The sequence below is a fragment of the Xyrauchen texanus genome, chromosome 12 (genome assembly GCF_025860055.1).
Source record: "Xyrauchen texanus isolate HMW12.3.18 chromosome 12, RBS_HiC_50CHRs, whole genome shotgun sequence".
In the NCBI taxonomy this organism is placed as follows: Eukaryota; Metazoa; Chordata; class Actinopteri; order Cypriniformes; family Catostomidae; genus Xyrauchen; species Xyrauchen texanus.
This window is the reverse complement of record NC_068287.1, coordinates 3,303,835-3,317,680: the sequence shown is the minus strand read 5'-3', so window position 1 is coordinate 3,317,680 and position 13,846 is coordinate 3,303,835.

Below are 13,846 nucleotides of genomic sequence, written 5' to 3'. Positions count from 1 at the left end.
GTTCTCTTACGAGAGGTTCTCTCGTATTGCGTAAGCTAGCTTACGCTACGGGAAAGATTCATCTTTTCTGAGATACTGAAGCCAAAAAATTATCCTTAATTTTGTATCATTTGTCAACGCAGTGCAGCAACTGCAGACCTTGAGCGGGCTAGCTAGCGAGCTCATTGGTTGCTCTGCGGCAACTGCTGCAGCCTATAGATCGAACTTGGCTGAACTCGGCGTCCAATGAGAGGCGTCCGCGCGCTTACTGCATCAAAGCCCGCCAAAATGGGCGTGGCTAGAGTGCATATAAGCGTAGTTCGTAGGCTTGAACCCTGATTTTCATCTCTTCAGCAAAGATCTTCGCATCTCTGAACTGGAAGCCGCGTCACCGTTCAAGGGGCATCTAGCATGCTTGGACAGCGCTCGAAGAAGCCGGCCGGCACTGCCACCATCTCGGAGGACGAGGCGGAGGATAAGGGCTGTTCCATCATGGCTTCGGACAGCGAGGAGTGGTCAGGCTCCCACGCCTCCTCCTCGGCCCAGGAATCCAGAAGGACCCACGCCGGAGTCGAAGGGGAACTAACACGCCTCCTCACACAGGCCGTCGACCGCCTCGGGTTCGAGTGGTCACCGCCCCTGAGCAGGCTCCCAACAGACTCGACGGCTGCTTTCTTCAGAGCCGCCGCCGCGCAACACCCGCGGCCCAGGCCGCCCCTTCCTGCCGAACTCCACACTCAAGGGCTACTCCTCCATCCCCCGGTCGAGGATTCGGTAGCAGCACACCTTTGCCCGCCCTCCGCGAGATGGTGGTCTAAACCAGTGCTCCCGTCTAAGGCCTGCAGAGCGACTTCCGCCTATGTTGGCCAGCGCCTATTCCGCGCCGGCCAAGCTGCATCTGCTCTGCACTCCATGGCCGTCTTACAGATCCTCCAAGCGGACCTTCTTCGGAGTGGGATGAGAAAGGCAGGCACCCAGAGGCTGTTACAGATCTAAGAAGCGCGACGGACCTCGCCCTCAGGCCACCAAAGCTGCAGCCCAAGCTCTAGGGAAGTGCATGGCCTCGCTGACTGTGACCGAGAGACATCTGTGGCTAACGCTAGTAAACATGGGAGAAGCAGAGCGCTCCACGCTCTCAACGCACCGCTCTCTCCGACCGGTCTCTTCGGCTCCGCGGTGAGTGGCATTGTTGACCGCTTCAGAAGTCCAGAAAGCCACCCAAGCCATGAACCTCTTCCTGCCGCGTCGCGCTATCTCCTCTGCAGGCCGCCCACGTGACCAGCCTCCTGCACGCAGCCTCTTCACAGGCCCAGCTCAACAAAGTCAGACTTCTCAGCGCCGACAGGGCGGCCGCCTCGATCAAGGCTCAGACAGCCGCCACAGACCGCCGCCCCGCGGGCCTCGGGTCTAAGGTTGCGCTGAAACCTGAGCAACCAAAGTCAAAGTCTAGCCTTGTTGAAAAAACGACGGCTCAGTCCCGCCGCGGCCGGACCACCGTCAAAGCTTCGCCCCCTGTCAGTCCCCCTCTCTCAGGCTACTACAGTGGTGGATTCAGCAGCCAACAAGCCGGTGATGCTGCCCGCTTGCCTGCACTCAAACACCGTTTTCACGGCGACCCAAAGAAATCTTGTAAAGAGCAAACATGCCTTATGTGTAGAAAATGTGCCCACAATCCAGTGTTCACCTCTACACACAAGCATTATACTTCCCGTGTCCCGATCAGAGCCCACTCACATAAAGCGGACACAACCCGCTCGAGTGTTAGAGTCAATAAACGCTCACCTAATACGCGCGCTGCTCCATTCTCTGCCCGCTCTGTCACACGGCCAGCAAACACTTCTCTGTATGTAAGTCCCGTGCCCGTGACTATGCTCGCAAGCATCACTTAACAGATGTGACTCTTTCCCCATTCACCTCAATCGGGAAGTCACTCACAGAACAGCCTGTCCCTGCTGTCTGCGAAGCAGTCATGCATAAGCACAGTAAGCCGCCACACATTCTGTTCAGCTGTGTGCGGCAATCAGGGCGATTTGGCCATTCACCCTCTAGCGCTACGCTTCAAAGCATGGGAAGCTATCCCAGGGATATCCAAATGGATGTTAAGCACAATAAAACAGGGCTATTTGCTACAGTTCGATCGCCGCCCTCCCCGCTTCAGAGCTGCTCGAAACTATTGTGAACACGGAAGCAGCCTGCATGCTTCGCTCAGAAATAGCAAACCTTCTGTGCAAAAGGGCCACAGAGAAAGTGCCGCCTTCGCTGAGCTGAAGTCGGGGTTTTACAGCCGTTATTTTCTTGTTCCCAAGAAAGACGGCGGCCTCAGACCAATATTAGATCTCAGGGGTTTGAACAAGGTGCTTGCAAAAAGACCGCTCAAAATGCTTACAATCAGGAAACTCCTCGCAGATACGCGCCAGGGGACTGGTTTATCTCTCTCGATCTGAAAGATGCCTACTTTCAGATTCAGATAAATCCCCGTCACAGGCCATTCTTGAGATTCACCTTCGACGGCCAGGTTTATCAATACACCGTCCTTCCGCTCGCCTGTCTTTAGCAACCCGCACTTTCACGAAGTGCATGGATGCGGCGCTCGCACCCCTGCGGAGTCAGGGCTTGCGAATTCTGAACTATTTGGACGACTGGCTGATTATGGCACAGTCACATACGGAGCTTCTGTCTCACAGAACTCCTCCTTCTGTCTCCTCAGCCATCTGAACAGTTTGGGTCTTGCAGTCAATTGGACCAAGAGCTCACTACAGCCCAGTCAGGCAATTTCCTTCCTTGGAATAGAACTAGACTCCGTGGCAATGACGGCTCGCTTATCTACACAGCGCGCACGCCGTGTTCAGCGAGTAGCCACGTCCTTTCAGATGAACAGCCTCACGCCTCTGAAAAAATTTCAGAGAGTGCTAGGTTACATGGCCTCAGCCGCAGCAGTACTTCAGCTGGGTTTACTGTGCATCGCTCGCTTCAGCATTGGCTAAACACCCGCACGCCTCGCCGGGCTTGGGCCACAGGCCGCCAGCCGATCAAGGTGACTCAGACCTGTATTTCAGCTCTGCAGCCCTGGACAGTGGCCGAATGGTATCAGCGGGAGTGACGATGGGAGCTGTATCTCGCCGAAAAGTCATCTCGACAGACGCGCCCAACACGGGTTGGGCGCGGCCTGCGAGGGCTCTCCGGTTTTTGGCCTATGGTCAGTTCAGGAAAAGCTCCTTCACATAAATTGTCTGGAAATGAGAGCGGTCGAGTACGCGCATGCGCTTTCTCCCGGTCATTCAGGGTCACCACGCCCTGGTCCGCTCGACAACAGATCTGTGGTATCCTACCTAAACCGCCAGGGCGGTGTCAGATCCAGGAACCTCTTCCATCTGACGAAACGCATACTGAGTTGGTCCCAGTGCCACCTGCGCCGCTGAGGGCGACGCGACGTGCCAGGCCACCTGAACGACGGCCCAGACAGACTGTCCAGAGACAATATTCCTCCAGGGGAATGGTCCCTGCACGCTCAAACAGTCCAGAAGTTATGGCGCATATTCGGCAGAGCAGAGATAGACCTCTTGCGTCAGAAGAGAACTCTCACTGCCCAATATTTTTCTCGAAAAGCGAGGACGCGCTGGCCCAGGACTGGCCCAACCGCCCGCTTTACGCCTTCCCTCCATTCTCGCTATTGCCACAGGTAATGCAGAGGATCAGGGAAACGCATCACTCGGTGCTCCTCATAGCCCAGCGTTGGGAGAATCAGACATGGTTCCCGGAAATTACGCAGCTGTCACTGACAGCGGCGTGGCCCATCCCAGTGAGAGCAGATCTCCTCTCTCAAGCTCGCGGCACGATCTGGCATCCCCACCCAGAGTGCTGGGCGCTGCACGTGTGGGTGATCAACGACTACCCGTCGCTCTGCCAGAAGGGGTAATAAACACCATCATACATGCTAGAGCCCCTTCCACGAGAAGACTCTATGCGTCAAAATGGTCTGTGTTTTCAAAATAGTGCACCAACAGAGACCTGGACCCACGGACATGTGGGGTGTCGTCGCTGCTCGTGTTTTTACAAGAGCTGCTGGATAAGGGCAGATCCCCATCCACGCTCAAAGTGTATGTGGCGGCCGTCGCGGCGTTCGCTGAACCCCTGCACGGCCAGTCACTGGGAAAAAACGAGCTGGTCATCTGCTTCCTCAAGGGAGCTAGAAGGATGAACCCCCCGCGCCCCCCATCGGTTCCTATCTGGGATCTTTCTATAGTTCTCGAAACTATGAAAGCCCCCCCTTTCAAACCGCTTCAATCTGTGGATTTGAAATACCTTTCACTCAAAACCGTTTTTCTGACTGCCCTGTCATCAGTCAAATGTGTGGAGACCTTCACGCTGTCTGTCACGCCATGCGTGTCTTGAGTTTGGACCAAGTGACTCCAAGGTCATTTTAAAGCCTAGACACGGCTATGTTCCCAAGGTGATCGGTACTCCTTTCAGAGCACAGGTCATTTCCTATCGGCGCTGCCAGCATCCGATAGCTGAACGCGACGCCAATCTCCTTTGCCCAGTCAGAGCACTGAGATTGTATACTGCGCGCTCCGCCTCTTTCAGACGCTCTGAGCAGCTTTTCGTTTCGTTCGGAGGGCGCACCAAAGGTCTCGCCGCCTCGAAACAGACACTGTCTAGATGGATAGTGGACGCTATTGCTGCTGCATACACGTCAAAAGACCTGCCATGCCCGTTGGGCATTAGGGCTCACTCCACTAGAGGCATGGCCTCATCGTGGGCATGGTCCGGCGGGATTTCCATTCACGACATATGTGTGGCAGCGGGCTGGGCTTCCCCCTCCACCTTTGTCAGATTTTACAATCTGGAAGTGCCCGCCCTGCAGGCAAAACTACTAGCGGTTTAATACGCTACAGCTCCCCTGGTGAGCTGCACTGATGGGACTCATTCCACACAGACCGGCACCGCCGCTCTGTCGTTCCCTTCCCTCTCGTAAGAGAACGAATCGGTTACCTAACGTAACCTCGGTTCTCTCTAGATGAGGGAACGAGTATTGCGTAGCCGGCCGTGCTCGCGCCACGAGTGACTTTCGCTTCATTCAATGAAAACCAGGGTTCCAGCCTCACTGAACTACGCTTATATGCACTCTAGCCACGCCCATTTTGGCAGGCTTTGATGCAGTAAGCGCTGGAGGCCTCTCATTGGACGGCGAGTTCGCCCAAGTTCGTCTATAGGCTGCGGCAGTTGCCGCAGAGCAACCAATGAGCTCGCTAGCTAGCCCGCTCAAGGTCTGCAGTTGCTGCACTGCGTTGACAAATGATACAAAATTAAGGATAATTTTTTGGCTTCAATATCTCAGAAAAGATTAATCTTTCCCGTAGCGTAAGCTAGCTTACGCAATACTCGTTCCCTCATCTAGAGAGAACCGAAGTTACGTTAGGTAACCGATTCGTTCTCTCATTTTAGCCACTAATCTGTCCGTGTTGTAGCTCAACTCTTGGTCACTTCATTTGATCTGAAATAGAAAAGAGCTTATTAATCAAAATAATTGGAGTTCATGGCAATGAATTCTAATTGCATGGACACTTAGTAGCATTTGGGGAATTTGGATAGTTTGTAACATATTGTGACTGTTTATTTAACCAGCTGCTCCACTTGAAGTCCACAGTAATGACCAGATCTCTCTTCCAAAACCTAGTAATCTATTTAGCTATCCACTCTCAGGGGGGTTTTAATGTTTTCTGAGTCTACAAGTAACCGACCAACCCAGAGCACCATTTAAAACATTGTGCTTAAATTACATATAATTAATTTTAAATCATAATTTTAAATTCATCCTATCCGCCGTTGTAGCCAAGTACATTCAGATTGTTTATTAAAATAAAATTGTAGTTCAAGATAAATAATGTGTTTTTTCTCGTTTTTCAACAATACAATGAATAGGTTGTGCAAAACCTACTATTTCATTCACTAAGATTTTGGAATTCAGTTGTTAGTATTATTATTACATAACAATGATTCATTTTTGACTAGTTTTTCATTATAATAAAGTATGATACATTATTATAACTTTGAGGATTTGTTGTATGCAATAGTAATATATTTCTGTCTTATTTACTTAAAAAACATTGCCGTTCATCAAGTGCTGAAACTTCACTTGGTGCAGAATAATCTGGAATAATGATAAACATTGTAACAGTCCCCTCTTTGCAACCTGAACTTCAGAACTTTAAATCTTTGTGACACTTCGCTAAAAACAATCTAGACACAGTGCAACGAATGAAACAGAACGCAGGTGTCTCGACCTGAAGTTATTTTTAACTTGACACAGTGTCTAAAAAAAGTGCCGGTCCTGTGTGAGAGACTGAAGAAACAGCGAGACACGTTGCAGCAGTCAAGGACGTTCGCCCAGTGCGTGTTTACACAAAAAACTGTAAACGGATTAATGGAAAGGAGGAGGCGAGATCTGGCTTGACGGTGTAAATAATATTTTAATAGTAAACTTAAACAGACACACAAACACACACGACGGACATGTCCATAAACGATCTCTCTCTCCCGCACGATCCTCTGCAGTCAACCTTTATCCCTCTCGGAGGCTTGATTATCCTAATACGGGACCGGGTGTGTAGGATCACGACCCGGCCCCACCCTCCGCCCTGCCACAAACATGTTCAGTGTGAAAGGCCCCTAACTCATAGACGAAACAATTTCTGAAGTCCTGTGTATTTTTTCATAAATTACAAACCCAAACCCAAAGTCCTACTTGCTGAGCTTTCCTACAGGGGCATTTTGAAAGACTGTGGATGATGTAAACAAGTCGGTGTGCCTTCACTCTCAAACTGTGTGGCATACTGTATATCATACTGAAATATAAAGTTTCTATAAAATAAACAACTTTAATCAATAGTTTTACAGCATTTTCAATGCTTCGTAGGATTGTAGTTAATTCCCTCATGAAAGACGTTAAGTACACACTCTTGTACCTCTTGTACCACAGTGTCGTTTTTACTGTAAATACTTTTTTTTCTTTAATCAAAGTTTGTAATGTGATTCACCTTTGAGCTGGTTGTTTTGTTTATGGCTTAGAACACTTTTGTGAATGATTAATGAAAGCGCTATGAAAAAAAAGGGGAAAAACACTTCTGGAGATGTAAGCGCAGTGTAGTTCTAGCGGGAAGACTAGCAGCTGTACATCATCACACCATTAGCTGGGTAATTCCTAGCCAATCACATGTAAGCCGTTGCTTTATAAGTCTGCTCACAATCTATCACATTGCTGTTTCAGTGTGCTAACACGGCAACCTCCACCACCCCACCACCACCAGTTGAGTCCCGTCCTGCACAGTACTATCTCCGGCAGGATATGATTGTTCCAAGTACAACTTCTTTGGATGGCCAGACGGGGCTTATGCCAAAGAGAGACATTAATTTTCTGTTTTGTACTCATCAAATAAATGTCATCTTAAATGTCACTCAAGTCTGCAAGTCTTCTTGATAGAACAAGATGGCTGAAAACAATTTTCAGGCGCTGATGTGCTCTATTGATTTCAATAGAGTCTAATTTTAGCATGTTGCTAAGCTAACAGTGTAATATCATTCTAAATAGCAATTAATAAATTAATAGCACACATTATTGGGTCAATTAGTCCATTTTTTATTATTATTTTTATGTATGCTTCTAGGTTGAAATTCGAAATTGAAATTTGAAGAATATTTATAGTCTACTATTCCCTTGACTCATCCATCTTAAATGGGAGCTCTCATGAACAGTGCCTTCTGGAATTGCCTTGTCTGCGAAGGATAATTGCGATGCTGTCTTAGAATCAGGATAATCTTATCTTAGAAGGCAGCACAATGTTGCAGCTTTCCTTGTGTAAGAGCTTTTGCATCTGGAGAGTGCCTATGATCCAAAATAATGCTGTCTAGATAGTCTCTTCCCTTACCTTTGATTTCCTCTTTTACTTTGCTTTCTGTCCTCTGTGCTTTATAACATAAGACTAGTTGTCATACTAGTTATGAGTTACACAGCATGAACAGATGAGAGAGAGACGAAGAGTGTTGAAAGCTTCTGGATGCTTCTTCCAGGAAGATATTTTGAAGCTGCATAGGCTACAGAAAGATCTTTGACAATCTGCATTGGAGATTACGGTCTTTCATGTGTCTACTCACTCAAATTCCTCTCTTCCATGATCTGATAGACTGTTTCCAAAGGTAAAATGACCCCGCCAGATATTTATTTGATGTGCAGATTTTGCAGAGCGGGCAAATGTTAGATGAAGATCAGAGGAACAGGAGTTTGGACTCTGCCTGGAAAAGCCTTGGAGGAGTTATGGTTGGAAACTCTGCTCAAAGGACCACAAAGAACATGTCTCCAAACCTGCTGAGCACTGTTTATCAAGCATTATTTCTTTGTGAATAAGCAGGTGGTCTTTTGACTGGATGTCATGTTTATCAACTCATTGGCATCAAGACTTTATATTTCTTTTTGTGCTTCAAGTTATGTTTGTGAAATATTCTGCACTTATCCCTATTGGTCTGACAGAAAGACATTTTTTGTTCCCTCGCAATCCATTGTTTATAAAAATTAACAATGGTTTTACTACAGTTCAAATTTGTTATCTGTAGTAAAAGAATAACCAAAAATGTGTCATGGTTTGGCTACAGAATCCATATTTTAACCATGATATTCATAGTAAAATTATAGTAATAAAACAGCAAAACCAAAACTATGGTAATAAAAATTATTATTATTCTGCCAAAAAAAAAAAAACATTTTTTAAATCCATTGTTACAGTTTTACTGTAGTAACACCAAGGTTAATCTGTGATACAAGTATGGGTTTTAAAACCCTGGTTTCCACCAAAAAACATGCCCATTTGGTAAAAACCATGGTTTTAAAAAACAAGTACGTTTTACATTAACCACGTTGTTACTAAAGTAAAACAAGCCATGTTTTTGGCAATATAGTTATAATTTTATTACCATAGTTTTGGTTTTCCTGTATTATTACTATGATTTCATTACAAATATCATAAAGATACTGTTGAAAAACCATTATAGCTGCAACCTATAGCCGCTGAGAGGCTAAGTAGTGGGAAACAATTATTATATGATGAAAATTATAAATGATAAATAAAATATAAATAAAAACTGTGGTTAGTCACTACATGTCAGACAGAAAGTCTCTTCCTGCTGAGTGGGTGGTTCTTGGCCAGAATAAGATGCTGAGTGGACCAGACTTTATGCTGATAAAAGGTTAGCTATGAGAGACTAGTGTTGGCGTGAAACCTGTGCATGGCAATACTCTCTCTCTCTCTCTTTTCCTCTCTCTCTCCCACCTCATTGTGCTTCACAGACCCCATTGCAACGGGACAGCCATTAAACAATGACACCGGAATTCTATGCAGTCTCCAATACACTCCGAGCTAGCACTGTACCGCAGTTAGCGAGTCCATCCACACACAGAGGTCACATATTTAGCGTGACCACTCTACGGGAGCCCACAATGGATACTGACTGCAGCCAAAACCAAAGCTATTTTCAACCCTATCAATATTTTTCATCTTCAGAGTATTGGGAGGATCAAAGGGTTTTCCACTCACACCATCCCTCTGTGTCTTATCTGCCGATCAGAAGGGTGTAGCATTGTGTGCCATTACCTCATAAAGGAAAGATTACAGCACGTGGAATATCCCAATACCATAGAAAATAGGACAGGATATGACAGTTAGGATACCATACCTGTGTTCAACAAGAGAGGGCCATATGTTACCATAATTTTACCACAGTTCAGGGGTGTTCTTAAGCATAACACAAAGTGTAGCTTTACAAAATGATTATTGACATTACAAGAATAATAAATACACTCAACAAGGTATCAATTACTAAATCTATTTGGCTAAATTCAATTATTTTATTGCATTTTCTTAATCCAGCTTCATTTTGTTGCATTTAAACATGCTTTTGCACGCAATACATTTTCTACAGACTCTTCTGACTTAAAAGTCATCAAATTAATTTTCATTTGTCAAAGCACTTCTGAGATACAAGCCAATTAAATGTTGGCTGTTGCTGAAATTCATTTAACAAACTATTTCCTCTAAACACAAGGCCCAAACTTAACAAAACTTGCTAAACTTTGACGTGTTCACATATTGAGGATGCACTCCAAATTTAGTCTAATTTTGCACATAGGTGGCGATATAACTAATTTAATCATCTATCATTGCAAATGGCCGATGGTTATGAGACTTTGTTTACAAAACCAGGGTGTCTACAAGAAGCTGTATACTAATTTTTGTGATCTAATAAAGGAATAACTTCAGCAATTTCTAGGCTCATTCAATGTTAATCGAGCACACAGACAAGACCAGGTAAAACTTTCTATGTAAAGCCACATTATATAGGTCACCACTGTTGCTATGTATTTATCATAACGTACAAGGAAACCATCCATTGTACTGGCTGACGGGATGAAATACCTGTTCCATTACATATTTGATTGCCATGTTTCATTTGGCTCTGAAACAAAAATGATCTAAGACAATGAACTATTCCTGTTATTAATTTTCTTTTGAAGTAATATTGCTGAAACATCCTACAAGATCAATTTACCAGCCTTTTAATATTATAGAAGTATGTTTACAAAGGTTCTCAATAAGTATTATAAATCACGCTTTAACATTGAATTTAACTGAACGTCATTGCATCAGATAAAATGTTGAAGTGAGTTTCATTTGCAAATAAATTATTTTCTAAAAATTAACTTCACTTTTCTGAGCCATTTTTGCAGTGACTTTTAAGCAATTGGTGTTGCAGTGCTTTTTATTGGCAAAATTTTAAATTAAGGAAATAATCGTCAGGTGCTATTAACTCACAGCAAATCCCACCCACCCCCTCATGTCTATTGTTTTATTTTATTTTATTTTATTTTATTGTATTGTTGTTTTGTCATTAACAATTTTTTATTGATTCCATACTCATATTAAAAAAAACAGCACAAGAATACACAGAATCAAGTTTTATCAATTATGTGCCTAAACTACACCCAAAGGTGGTACAGAGTAGATGGCACAGCTATAAGTACCTAAAGAATTGAGATCTGTGAATCCCAAACTGCTGTATTAGATTTTCAAAGGATATCAACGTTACATTTTCATACCCAGTGTAGCAACACCCTTCTCAATCCATTCTGTCCAGCAGAAAGGAGACTTATTAATGCATAATTTAGGGTTCAACCAAATACTTGCGGCAATGTTCAGGTAAATGTCCGAATTGAACATGTGGGAAACATTTGTCCACACTAAATGCATGTGCCAGATTATGGGATGTGTCTTTACTTCTCTGGGCAGCTTGGTAGAAAGACTTTGCAATGGCTTGATAGGGGCAAGGACCTCCTGTAAAATAAAGAGCCATGGAGGGGCTCTCTCAGTCAGAAGCAACCAATGTGCCAAATGTCCTAGTCCAAAAGGATAATAGTAAAACAAAATCATGGGGAGACTTAACCCACCTTTGTCAATTTGCCTATGTAACTTACTGGAATGCAACCGAGGGCATTTACCATTCCAAAAAAAGGATTTAGCTATACTATCAAATTGTTTAAAATAAAAGAAGGGAACTTCAATGGGGAGAGACTGTAGAAGGTAGTTGAATTTTGGAGTACAATTCATTTTTATAACATTAACCTTCCCAGTAATAGATAAATGTAGTGAAGCCCACCTGTCCACATCACTTGAAATCTTTCCTATTAAAGGGTCAATATTAACTCACTAACAAAATCACACAAATTTGATGGAAATAAAATTCCAAAATACTTAACACTCTGCTTGGGCCACTGGAAGGCACCAGGTTGAAAAGCTGTTACAGTGCAGTAAGCTGTCAGAGCCAAAGCTTCGGATTTAGATTCAAATTCACTGAGAACTTAGAAAATAGATTAATAATTCAATGGAGGCAAGGCATAGATCTAGTAGGGTCGGAGATGAATAATAAAATATCATCTGTGTAAAGCAAAGGCTTTATTTTTATTAATTATTAATTCAGGATTTTACAAAACGTATACATTAAAGAGCCAACTATATTATTTCCTTTTCTCCTATAGGTGGCAACACCTCTAAACACACCAGAGCATGATCTGAGACTAACATTTTTCCAATTGAGCAATCAACAACAGATGAAATGATGGACTTGGATATAAAAACAAATCTATTCTCGAGTAAATCTTATGAACTGATGAAAAAAAATGATGTCCCTACCAGATGGGTTCAAAAGTCTCCAAATATCTATAAGACCAAATTTTTTCACATCCTGTGAATGTGAATCAGTGTTGCTCTAGGGGGCTTGTGCACTTTTGCTTCACTATGATCGAGGACTGAGTCCATCAAAGATTAAAGTCTACTCCCAATATTAGATCATGAGGGGAGCCAGCAGCTTGAAACATCTATTCAAGATCTATAAAAAGCCCTGATTATCAACGTTAGATGCGTAAATATTAGCCAAAATTAGATTTTGCTGCTGAATATCAGCTAAAACAATAATGACTCTTCCTAATTTATCTTTAATCTGTTTGAGATATTTCAGTTGTAGATATTTACTTATCCATGTAATGACTCCCCTGCATTTACTTGAGAAACATGTCCACCCCATATCATCGCAAATGTTTCAGCTTCCTGTGGGGAAAGATTTCTTGAAGAAACACTATATCATATTTCTTATGCTTAAGAAGAGATATAACTTTTCTTCTTTCATGGAGTGCCCCAACCCATTCACATTCCATGTGGAGAGAGACAATCCACTCATATTAACCTTAGACATTTTGATATAAAAGAAAAATAGATTGTGTGTCAAAAACAAAATTATAAAGACCACATTCCAACATTAGTGCAACAATCAAACCCTGAACTTCCCCCAGATCCAAACAAACAGAAATAAGGAAAACAGCGCCAACTGGCATCCATCCTTCTAAACTCAAACAGTACATGTATGCCTACGAGAACTCCTGCGACAACTTTGCCATCGGATTGCTCATGTCCGGTGTTTCTATAAAACATTTTTGAGACAGACAAAAGATAATCTATTAAACAAAATCCAGCCAATAGGAGGTATAAAGAGCATGCAAAGGAGTGTTACTCCACAAAACAAACTCTAGCCGCTAGGCAGAACCAGCACAAAAAGAAAACAAAAAGGCGCTCATTTTCCTCAAACCGATTGTTCAGTGAGTCGGTCCATTCAGCTGCAATGTGAGTACCACAAGATAATTTACTCACTCCATTGACTTTATGAAGGACAGTGCTTGCTGTGGGCATGTGAATGCATCCTTAGCATCTATTCTTAATTTGGCTGGAAACATCAGTGCAAAAGCGATCTTCCGTTGATGAAAAAGTTTCTTGCATTCCTTGAATTAATCACGTTTCTCTTTTCACAAAGCTTGGGAACAAGAAAATGCTGTGGTTTTTCCAAGAAAGCCTTCCTTTACTCGTCGCCTCACGTAACACATGATCTATATCGGATGATCTCAGACATTAGGCCAGAATTTCAGGGCCTGCCTCCCTCCGCAACTCGCCGAGCCGGAACCCTGTGAGCTCGTTTGAATTCCAGCGTATGGCCTGTTATGACAAGCAGATTCGGAAAGAACTCATCCAGGAATTTCACCATATCCTGACCATCTTCGGCCTCAGGAATTCCAACAAAGCGGACGCTATTCTGCCGGCTATGGTTCTCCATGTCCTCCAACTTCTCCCAGACATGCTCCAAATCCACCTTGGCCGCTAGCGATAAACAGATAATTCCCTCTCCAATGACTCCAGATAATCTAACCTTTTCTCGACATCCTCCACACTTATAACCACCTCAGAGAAGTTTGTCTCCATGGCAGTGATCGATCGACGTA